Source organism: Elephantulus edwardii, unplaced genomic scaffold, assembly GCF_000299155.1.
Source record: "Elephantulus edwardii isolate Elephantulus edwardi_28Jun2011 unplaced genomic scaffold, EleEdw1.0 scaffold00066, whole genome shotgun sequence".
NCBI lineage: Eukaryota > Metazoa > Chordata > Mammalia > Macroscelidea > Macroscelididae > Elephantulus > Elephantulus edwardii.
Genome location: NW_006399816.1, coordinates 1269137 through 1281799, shown reverse-complemented (window position 1 = coordinate 1281799; position 12663 = coordinate 1269137).

Here is a 12663-nt window from a genome sequence, read left to right as displayed (position 1 = left end):
AAACAAGAATATTTGGTTACAGAAAAGAAAGGCAAAACTATAAACTATGATAATAAGCATAGTCTGTGCAAACAAATTCTGGGAATATAAGACAGAGCCAGTGTTATTATTTAGGCTGATAAATAGTGGAGATATATTTAAAGATATAAAAATATACAATGTAAACTATAAAATTGCAGTTTTTAGTAGTAGGATAGAATAGGAGCAGAGAGGATGGTAACGTGATGATAGCTCAAGTAAGGAGTCAATGGATCTTTCTAAAGGTACAGATGATTAGGCATAGAAATGAAAATGTATAGATAGCAGAATCTTTAACAAATACAAAGAAAACACAAGCAATATAGTGAAAGCAGCTGCAGCAGTATGTGGCATAACATGAAATATGAAAGCTGGATTAAAATCAAGTGTGTACCATGTTAAAATACGTGGGTAGGTTCTACTCACTTATTTGACATGGATATCATGCAAAATGCAACCCTCTGATTCTCCTAGGTGACTCTTGTAAAGCACGGTGATTCAGAAGGTTGAAAATTAAAGAGTGGGCAAAGGAAAACAAAAAGAAGGGGGATTGCAATTGCAATCGCAATCTTAACTTCAAAGAAGGTTGAAGAAAAAGAAACCTTTCACCCCACAGTGAGGATTAAAGTTTGAACATCTCTGCACCACGTAACACAGAACCAACTTTCATAAAGCAAAAGCGAAAACAAATGAGAAGGAAAGGAGACAAGAGCATTTTACCACTATCAGTGTTTACTTTAGTCACTGACAGAGCCAGGGAGCTAAAAGTGAGCAAAGTTATAGATCTAAATGACACACTTAAAAAGATAAATGAATTGATCTGTGTTGAACTCTGTGTTCAGCAAATGGAAATTCAAAAGTGTGACCATCAATCATGTAGTGAAGAAAACCTCAAGTTGTACCAAAAAATGAAATAGTACAGATAGCAGTGTTCTATTGAGAGGATATGTTGGTATCATCTTCACATTGCTGTTGTTATTAGGTGTTATAGAGCTGATACCAACATATTGTTGTGTTGTTGTTATGTGCTGTCAAATCGCTTGCAACTCATAGCGACCCTCTGTGCAACAGCCCTAAACCCTGCTCTGTCCTGTGCCAATCACACTGTCTCTGACATTTCCATCCCGAGTACCCCAGTCACTGAATCAACCCACCTCATAGAGGGCCTTCCCCTCCTGTGCTGTCCGTCCACCCTCCCAAGCATAATGTCCTTCTCCAAGGATAGGTCTTTCCTTACAACATGTCCAAAGTATGTTCGACGGAGCCTCAAAATCCTCACCTCCAAGGACCCACCCGGTTTAACTCTTTCCAGGATGAATCTGTTTGTTTTCCTAGCAGTCCATAGTACTCTCAATACTCTTCAGCACCACAGCTCAAAGGCATCAATTCTCCTTCTATCCTCCTTTGTCATTGTCCAACTCTCTGATGCATAACAAGTGATTGCAAAGACCATGACCTGTATCAGACGCATCTTAGTCTCCAGAGAGACACCATTGCTCTTCAATACTTTAGAGAGGTCCCTAACAGAAGACTTTCCCATGGCAATGCGCCTTTTAATTTCCTGGCTACTGGAGCCAAGAGTATTGACTGTGGAGCCAAGCAAACTAAAGCTGTGTACAATCTCAATCTCTTCACCATCCATCCTGATGCTGACACTTGGTCCAGTGGTGAGAATCTTTGTCTTCTTGACATTGAGCCTCAATCCATATTGGAGGCTGCAGTCCTTGACCCTCTGCAGGAAGTGCTTCAGGTCCTCCTCAGTTTCAGCAAGCAGGGTTGTGTCGTCTGCATAACGCAGATTGTTGATAGATCGTCCACCAATCTTGACCCCACGTTTCTCCTCATAGAGCCCAGCTTCCCGGATAATCTGTTCTGCATACAGGTTGAAAATGTATGGAGACAGGACGCATCCCTGGCGTACGCCCTTCCCAATTTTGAACCAAGCAGTAGCAGCTACAAAAGACTGCAATTGCTCCACGGGGCTCCTTAGACTGTAATCTATGGAAGCAGATCTTACAGGTCCTTCATTCAGAGCCACCGAGTGGATTTGAAACATCAGCCTTTAGTTAACAGCAGATCACATATGCATCAGTAGGGCTCCTTATAATCTCTACCACAGAAACCAAAACAAAGTGTTTTCTGGTAGACCCTCTGCAAGATTTCAAGGGCTGTACATTTTTATGGAAGATGGTCTCATCTTCCAGGGAGCAGTTGGTCAGGTCAATAACTATAAATTAAAATGTCACATACCCTTTGACTCAGCAGTTCTGTGCTTAAGGACTTTTCCCCTACACATATTTACTCTCAAATGTATGACAGAATGTGCACAAGAACATTAATTGCATCTATGTTTTATAATTGGAACTGACTTGAATATCCATTTGTAGAGATTCACGAAACAAATTATGGCAATCAGTACAATATCATAATGAGCAAATGTGAAAAAGAGCAGAACAACTATGTGTGAATATACATATATCTCTCTCTGTATCTAAATAGAAAGCCTAATAATAACAAAGCAGCCTTACAAATACTAATACAGAGTAATCGCAAAATACTTTGTTGATGGTGAAAAGAATTCATGTGCAAGATAATTTATATAATCATTATGATTTGCTTGTAAAGAAATAATAGACCGTGCTGATATGCTTTTTGAAATATATGTATTAAGTCAATTAAGTAAGTGTCTCTAGACAGAGTAGGGAATCTCCGGTGGTGGAGTCACACTCTGCTAACCTAACAGCTGCGTCTGTCCCGTAGTTCGAATCCAACAATTACTGGGAGCAAAAAATTAGGTAATCTCCTTCCATCTGATTTATAACCTAGGGAAACTGATGAGAAAGAGAGAGGTCACTATGAGTTGGAAGCAACTTAAAAGCAGAAATTTTGAGCTCTTTCTTTGCTCCTGACAGGAAAGTTGGTCGGTATCTTTAAATTTTATAGCATTATGTTGTTGTTGTTGTTGTTGTTGTTGATTGTCGTTGAGCACGACTCATAATGACCCTATGAACAAAAGGCCTGAAGCCCCTCTACATCTATCAACATTTATCAAAGTTCAGAGTTTCTGGAGCCAAGTTGTTTAGGAAGTGGATGCCACTCCTGCTCCCAATATGACATTATACATGCTGTTTATTCAAATTTACCAATTTAGAAATTAATAAAATGACACTCGCCAGCCTCTGGGACGGCTCTCCCATCATTCCTGCACCATTTTGCTCCCAATCATCATCCTGATAAGTAGACTTTCCCAACAGACAGACTTTGGAAGACAAAAGTTCTGTCTCAATCATCTTCATATAATGTGACTGCCCATCTTTTGCCCAATGAGCAGTTGGTAGATTCAAACATGGATTTAGAGATAGACTTCTTGGGCTCAAAACCCTGTTCTAGTTCTTCTCAGCTATGTGACCGTCAGAAAGTAACTCTGCATCTTGATCATAAATGAAGATCAGAGCATTGACTACCGGATAGAGATTTTTGTAAAGGGTAAATTAATTAAGTCTCTGAATAGATACCCATGGCCATTAAGCAGGACAGAATAGAACTGCCCATAGGGCTTGCAAGTGTGTTAATCTTTATGGAAACAGATTGCCACCTTTTCTTACTGAAGGATGGCTGCTGGGTTCCAGGTGCTAACTGTTCTATTAGCGATTGAGTGTTTCATTTCTATAAACACTGCACTACTAGATCTCCTTTGGGATGTAATCAGCTCTAAATAATTGTTAGTTTTTGGTGACACCTTTGCATTCTAGCTAATATAGGTGAATCACTGCATCTAAATCTAGTCTACTGTAGAGCCTAGTGAAATATGACTCTCACGTGTTCCTGAAATAAATAGTTTTGTTTCACCCTATGGGCTGATAATACCAAAGCTCCTTTCTCCCTCCTTGCTGGTACTGTGGATAATTCAAATTGCCTGGTAATCCAACATCTCTGACAGATGTTGGATGGTTATTCAGTAGAAACCTGGAGATGTCTTCGATTATACCAGCTCTAAAAAGATCTTGTTTGTCTCAGGGAATCCAGATAGGCAAAAATCAATCAAACTCATTGCTACCAAATCAATTCTGACTCACAACTGCTCTAGAGGACAAAATACAACTGTTGAGTAGGGTTTCCAAGCCTGCAATCTGTAAGGAAGCTGCATCCCACATCTTTCTCCGGCAGCGCTGCTGTTAAGTTCCAACCACTGACCTTTCAGTTACTAGGTAAGGACTTAACGACTATGCCACCAGGGCCTCCTTGGGATCCAGATAACTCTGGGGAAATAATGGGATCTCAAAATGAGGCTTAGTTACCAGACTTTCAGATAGAGGTCAGGCTTTATCTGATCACAAAATAGCACCTAAAACCCCAGCACTCCAAGCACAGCATAAATGGATTTTTTTCTTAAGTACTCTACTCAGTTGAGCTTCCGTCTCCTGAACACTCCTTTTCAGGCAATGCTATTTACGTATGGGCATTGAGATCCTTTTTTTTTTTCAAGTTCAGTCTAGTGGAGAAAATGTTAGATCAGCATTAGAGAACGCCTGCTCTCCGAATGACCTTGGTGAAGTCATTTTATTCACAGTGCTGTGGCTTTGTTCTCTCCTCTGTCAGCAACGATGAGAAAACAAGCAAAGAAACCAAACTCACATTCTATGATACCATGTGGATATTTTGAGGGTAAGCTTGTGTTTAGGTTGAGAATGGCCCAGATAAAATATAAAAGGAATAGAGAGAGTATTGTATAAACACATGCCTTGGGTTCTGGAAAATTGGAAATTAGAAAGAAATTCTCATTTCTTAAGTGCCTGAATGTTTAATTCACTTGGAAGGGTTCACTGATTCCCTATTATATTTCAGGTACTGTTTTAGTGCTGGGGATATATCAGTGATCAAACTGGACAAAAATATAACTTTGATTTCTGAGTCACTTGGAGACTGTTTGGAAGAAATGGAAGGAAGGTCTAGTTACTTCTCTCAGGGACTCATGCCTCAATTTCCATTTTTCAATAGAAAAACTATAATCTGTGAATTTTATAACCATTATTATGTAGTTAGAACCATTGAATGGCACAAATTATGTACATTAGACTACTAACCTAAAGATTGATGGGTTTTCAAATCCTCCCACAGAAGTGGTGCTATAAAGATGACAGTTAAGATGCTCCAGGGAGAAGCTCTCATCTGTAACATGAGGACTACCATGTGTTGATTCAATGGGTTTGTGTAGTCATAGTCTCAAAATAAAAGTGTCATGGTTTTCCTGTAACAAAATGATCTTTATCTTCTTTGGACATTGCCAAAAGTCAGTTAGAATGAACTATGTACCCTAAACGGCAGTGTCTGAAATTTATTACCCAACTCACCCTGTTCCAGCTCAGCCCATGCCACTCTCCCACCATGAATGATAACATTTTAAAAACCCTCAAACTATGATTGGCAGCATCATGATAACTGATAAAGGAACTGAGATTGTTGACAGATTCCATTTGTTTGGATCTACAATCAACACTCTTAGTACCAGCAGCCAGGAAATTAAAAGACAAATTGTATTGGGAAAGTCTGCTGTCAGAGACCTCTCCAAAGTACTGAGGAGCAACAATGTTAATCTGGAAACTAAGGTACGCCTGATACAGGCCATGGTCTTTGCCATTACTTGTCAGGGATGATAGAAGGATAGTTGACGCCTTTGAGCTGTGGTTCTGGAGAAGAGTAATGAATATACCATGGACTGCTAGGAGAACAAACAAGTTCGTCCTGGAGAGGATGATGCCAGGCTGTTCCTTGGAGAAAAGATTCTGAAGCTAACCATCTGACATACTTTGGACATGTTGCAGGGTGGGATCAGTTCTTAGGGACATCATGCTTGGAAGGGTGGAGGGACAGCGCAGGAAAGGAAGACCCTTGGTGAGGTGGATTGATTCAGTCACTGGTGTAATGGGGATAGGTGTGTCAGAGACAATAAGATTGGCAAGGGTTAGAGCAGGGTTTAGGGCAATAGTACAATAGTACATAGAGCCACTATGAGTTGCAGGCATCTTGATGGCACATAACAACAACAATAAGAGCAACAACAATGGGCAGAAACTTCGGGCTGTCTCCTTTCATCTCCCCTTTATAGTATATTAGTCTTCTTATGAAGCCTCATTCATTTTGGAGGTACAAGATAGGATCTTGGGATGTTTGAGGACCCTTCTCCACATCCCTCAGAGTCCTGAAAAATGAGATCCAGATTGTTGTCTCTAAGTTTCATGTGTACAATTTTTCCATGTAAGAAGTGAGGAACCAGAGAGTTCAATGCCTTGTCCAAGGGGACAGCTGGAAATAAGAGAGCTAAGACTCCTGCCTTGCTGATCAGTGCAGCACATCACAGATAGTATATTTTCCACCAAGACCCTGGTGAGCCCAGTCTCTGTGTCCTTCAGGGACAGGGAGGCACCAGGAGTCCTCATTGCTCAAGGAAGGCAGTCCCAATGCAACTGGACACTCTGATCTGAATCTCAACCCAACTTCTTGTCTGTGATGGCTGTGAGAAATTTCCAAGTGTGTAAAGCCTTTCATATTATCTTTTAGAACTTTCTGTTGTCAACATTAGGCACTGATTCTGGTCTACTTGAATAAGAAAGAAATTTATTGGAAAGATATTGAGGGCTGACAGCCAATGAAAAGGATAAGAGTTCTATTTGAAAAATGAGCAGAAAATGAAGGAAACTGGAAAGCTGGAATTACAGCCAAAGCCATATCATAGGAGCAGCCTGTTTTTTGCACACTGGTTGTCATTACTGCTACCGGTGGGGCAATTTCCAAACATCACTGGATTTTTTTGCACCACCACTTTGTTACTACCTCTACCATATCCAGTTTGTTCTTAGATTCTTATAGAGACCACAACTGGCTTCAGATTCATAATCCCAGGCAAGGGCATTGAGGTGGCCAGGCTTGGCTGACATGTCTATACCATAGTTTGCTTCAGAAGCAGGCTATTGGAATTTACATAATGGTTATTTCCTTCAAAATAAAAGTTTCACAACCTGGGCAGCCAAGAAGTAATAAAAGTCTCCTGAACATGTCAATCACACAATCTCAGCAACTTTACTTGGAAAAAACCCACTTGTCAGGCAGTAGAAGCCGGAGCTTGGATGAATGGAAATTAAAATATGTCCAGTCTGTCTCCCCATGGCCTGTCTTTCTGGAGATGGCCATGGTTGCTGTTAGATTCACCTACCTTCGCTCGAAACAAAAACTTACTGCCATTGACTTGATTCTGACCCTGGTGACCCTTAATCACATTCCCAAGACTGTAAATCTTAATGGGATTTAATTGTCTATTTTTCCTCCCATGAAGTGGCCAGTCAATTGGAACTCCCTACTCATTGGTTCAGAACTCAACATGTAACACAGTGTGCCACCATAACCCCTCACCCTAAATATCCTGCCTGACTCAGAGATGCTCTTAGGCCGCACAGAGGTGTTCTGAATGCTACCAGCTGGCAACGTTTAGGAAATACAAAAGTCTCTGTAAGCACTGGGCTAGAATTAAAAAAGACGTCTTCAGTTCTAGTCTCTGTTCCTATTTCACAGAGTGCTGTAGAAGTTTGCCAGGTTCTTCTGGGTCTCATTTCCATGATCATTGTTAAGATTGAGGAGTGGCCCTATTTTTCACTTTATCCCAATTGCTTGCCACATACTTGGAGGTGTGTCTATTTGAAACTCCTGCCAGTGATGTGGATTCCTTCAGGAGCAGATATTCTATTAAAAAAGACGTTCCCTGGGACGTGACAGTAGAGGGTGGAGGCTGCTTTCCTCTTCCAGTTAAAAAACCGATGCATTAAAAACCCAATGATCTCTGAGATTGACTTCTGCTTGATATATAACTGTTTAGGTTCTCAGCTAAAAAAAGGACACTTGAGTTTAATGGAGGGAAGCTGGAGTGCTCCCGGTTCTGTTATGTGCTACAGTTGACTGGTGACAGTCCTGGAGCACAAAGGAGCAGAGAGAATGCAAGATTCTTGGGCTGCTTGGAGGAAAATCAGAAAGCAGCTCGTTGCACACCAGCCATGCCAATGACAGGATTGTACTTTTGCCATTTTCTCACACCAGCAAAGCAATATCTTCTCCTAGGTAGGAGATTTTGGCTCAGCTTTTCAACCCAGAGAAATAAATAATTTCCCAGTCCCTTAATCTCTTGTTCATTGATACAATAATCTTGCCTTGATGGTTAAGATTCAAGTATTGCTCACTTATTTATTTTTCTTTTCTCCCTCTTTCTTCTTCCCTCTCTCCTCCTTTGGCTTAAGTATTTACAGACTTTTAAAAAAATTATTCTGATTCAGTTACAAAGTTTAAATACATTGTTTTTCACAGAAGATCCTTCCTATTTCCTTCACCCCACTCATCCAAAGAATTGTACAACCCTATGATTAACACCCTGTCCCCTCATCCACACCCCTCTATTTCCACCCTACCCTCTGCCTTGGATCCTCATGCTCATTCTACAATAATAGTTTTATACAGTATTTGTCCTTGAGAGACTAAGTTGGTTCACTCAGCATGGTGCTCTCCAGTCCTCCCAAGTTAGGTAGTAATTTACAAAATCATTGGCCCTGCATGCTGTGTAGTATTCCATTGTTTGAATGTACCACAACTTCTCAATCCATTCATTTGTGATTGGACATCTGGGCTATTTCCATGCTCTTGTGATGGTGAATAATACTGCTATGAACATTGGTGTACAAGCTTCCGTTTGAGCCTCAGTTCTCATTTTCTTGGGGTATATTCCAAGCAATGGAATAGGCAAGTCATATGGAATTTCTATGTTCAGCTTTTTGAGGAAGCTCCAAACTGCCCTCTAGAGGGGTTGTTCCATTGTACAAGCCAATCAACAATGTAAAAGATTTCCTGTCTCTCTACATCCTCTCCAACATTTACTACTAAGAATTCACAGACATTTTAAGAGTGCCTAGTGGGCATGTTTCAAGGATGGACCTGTCCTTGGAAAAGGGCATCATGTTGGAAGGGTGGAGAGTCAGCACAGGAGAAGACGACCCTGGATGAAAAGGATTAACACAGTGGCTGTTATAATGGAAACAATTGTGTCAGAGACAGCAAGACTGGCTCATGACAGGGCAAGGTTTAGAGCTACTGTTCATAGGGTTGCTATGGGTTGTAGACTACAACAACAACAACAACATTACGAGCCTTGGGATCTCCGGTGGTGTAGTCCACAGCAAGTTGTGCACATCTCCAGTGACTCGAACCCATCAGTGGCTCCACAGAGAAAGGCGGACGGTCTCCTCTTGTTATAAATTATAGCCTTACCCACTGGAGGGTTGCTCAGAGTGGGAACCAACTTGATAGCAGTGAATGAGTGATTATGAGACTTACACTTTGCACTTATTTATCTTCCCAACAACCAAAGGAAGATTCTTATTGCACTTCTATAGATCATGGTAGCAGCAGTCAAGAAATCAAGAGACATACTGCACTGGGAAAATCTGCTGCCAGGGACCTGTCCAGAGTACTAAAATGCAGTGATGTCAACTTAAAGACTAAGGTGAACCGGATCCATGCCATGAAAGCTAATTACTGAGTACAACAGAAGAAGATCCCAGCATTCTATTTATGGTGTTGGAGGAAAGTATTGACTATTCCGTAGACTGTCAAGAGAACAAGTAAGTCTGTCTTGGAGAGAGAGGGAAACTAGGTTGCTCCTTGGAGGCAAGGATGGTGAAACTATCACACATACACTGAGAATGTTGTTAGGAGGGGTCAGTCTTTAGGGAAGGACATCATCCTTGGAAAAATGAAGGGTCAGTATGAGAGAGAGGAAGACTTTTATTGAGATGGACTGACACAGTGACTATAGCAATAGGCTTATGTGTTGGAGATGGTGAGGATGGCACAGGATAAGGTAGGTTTCAGATCTGTTGTTCGTAGTGTCACTGTAAGTTGCAGTCATCTCAAAGGCACATAATAGCAACATCATAGATGATGGAAAGGAGATCCAGTGGTATAGTATGTTACGTGTTGCTCTGCTAACCCAAAGGTCAGCAATTCAAATCCACCAGCTACTGAGGGACAAAGATAGGCAGTCTTCTCCAATAAATATTTACAGCCTCAGAAACTGGGAAGAGGGCCACTATGGAGAGAGCCCTCCCATGGGTATGGATGATGAAAGGGATGCTCAGAAAAGGTTAAGAAATGACATCAAATTTACTTAGATAACTAGTGATCTGAAGACAAAATATTTTGTCTAATAGTAGTATGTCATCAACCCTTTTCTAATATGCCAATATATAGAAAATATTTCCCAAATAGAGGTAATTATGAAGAAGTGAAAATTTTTAAAAATGTGAAGATATTCACACCTACTCTCAATCTATTATACATAGGGTTTTAGAAGACCTCTTATATTTCAGAAATGGATGACCAAGTTTTCTTCCTAATCTATTTTATTTTGGATGCTTAGTTTTAGAACAATTTCTGTCAGACAAGCATTTTACTGAAAGAAGCAGATAAAAGACACTTCCTCTTATAGAAATTACCAGTATATTCAGTGTTCTCCCACCCTGGCACATGTGTCTCGTCTCTTCCCTTTCCCTGCTATGTCAGCATCCCTTGAATTCCCTCCCCCCCCCTCCAGCCATCCCTTGATATGATGACTTAGGCCACAAGTTACTTCTGTGATGTCTTGTGCTTCACACTGCTGCTGGTCTCTCATGTTGATGCCTATCTTGTGTTTAGAAGAATGTAAGTCTACAACCCATGTACCAGCTTCAGCGAAAGATTTTTGTCTGAGGCAGTACTGAGGAAAGGTTCTTGCGCCTGAGCTTCTGCTCCATGACTGTTGTTTCATGACTTGTGTCTCTGCGCGTCTTTTTTTGCATCACACTGCTTCAGTATGGATTGAAACTCAACATTAAGAAGACAAAGACTCTCATCATTGGCCCAGTTGGCTGGACTACAAGCACTACAGAAGAATTGACGCCTTTGACTTGTGGTGCTGGAGAAGAGTCTTGAACATACCACGGACTGCCAAGAAAACAAATAGGTCTGCCTTGGAGAGGTTGAAACCAAGTTTCTCCTTGGAGGCTAGGATTTTGAAGCTCTGTCTCACATACTTTGGGCATGTGGCCAAGGGGAACTTGTCATCATGCTTGGAAGGATGGAGGGACAGCACAGGAGAGGAAGACCCCTGATGAGATGGATTGATACAGTAACTGGGACAATGGGGATAGGTGTGTCAGAGTCATTGAGACTGGCTCAGGATAGGGCAGGCTTCAGAGCTGTTGTACATAGGATCATTATAAATTGCATGTGATTTGACAGCATATAACAGCTATAACAATAGCACTATTTACAATAGCTACTGAAAAGACAATTGTTGTTTATCATAGTGTCAGAACCAACCCATAGCTGACCCTCTGGTGGGTTTTCAGAGGCAATTAATCACATGGGAGGAGATTGCCCAGCCTTCTCCCTCAGAGCAGCTGGTGGCCTTGAACCACATGCCTTTGAGATTGCAGTGCAGATTCTTGCCACTAGGATGCCAGATCTCCTTAGGAATAAAGCTAACCAGATATACAAAAGACTTAAAATGACAAAACTTTAAACTACTATTATAATAAACCAAGATCTACATAAATGTAGGAACACACAGTGTTCATAGAGAGATCTCCTTCTCTTTCGTTGCCTTTTAGTCAGAACTGACTCATAGCTGGCCCTCCGGCAGGTTTTCATAGGCTCTCAATTGCACACGAGATCTTCCATCTTTCTCATGTTGAGCTGCTGGTAGATTCAAACCACCAGAAAAGGGCCACTTTTGGATTAGCAGCACAATTCGCTACCCACTAGGCCACCAGAGCTGCATCATGGATGATAAGAAGCCTTAATATTATTAAAACATCAGTATGACCAAAAGTGATTTATAGATATAATGCAATATTCATCTAGATTCCGTCAATATGTAGGATTACTATGAGTTTCAGGCAACTTGAAGACACACAACAACAACAACAAAGACTCTCAATCACCATCATTAGAAAGGATCTTGATTTTTGTCCATTTCTTTTCCTTTCCTTACTCCAAAAAGAGGAATGAGAATATATTTACATAATAAAGAAAAGCAGAGAGCAGATGGTTAAAGACTTGAACAGAAAGCTGTATGTCAAATGTTTAAAGAGATCTCCAGGGATAGGGGAGAGAAAGAGGCTCTAAAACAGCTGAGATTCTAAGAAACTAGAGGAGAGAAGGTAGTCAATGTTGAAGTGGGTTATGTTGTGAAAGTTATAATGTTGAAGTGGCTTTATTAGTCTCTGAAAAACTGAAATAATAGATTTGATTAAGGATCAGTTTCTTTTTCCGGCTAGGTTATATTCCATTGACTTTATTTAGTTTGGAGCAAAGATCCACATGGATTTGCTGGGGTTTCATTGTCAAGCTCAAGTTCTACATGATGGTATCTAGACAGGTTTCTCCATTCAAATATTAAATGTGGTAAGTAGAACTCAGCATTCGTAGTGCTCAGGTATCTAAAAGAAGTCAAGTAATTTGTCCAAGGCATAGATAGATAGATAGATATAGATATAGATATAGATATAGATATAGATATAGATATAGATATAGATTTAGATTTAGATTTAGATAGATATAGATAGCTAT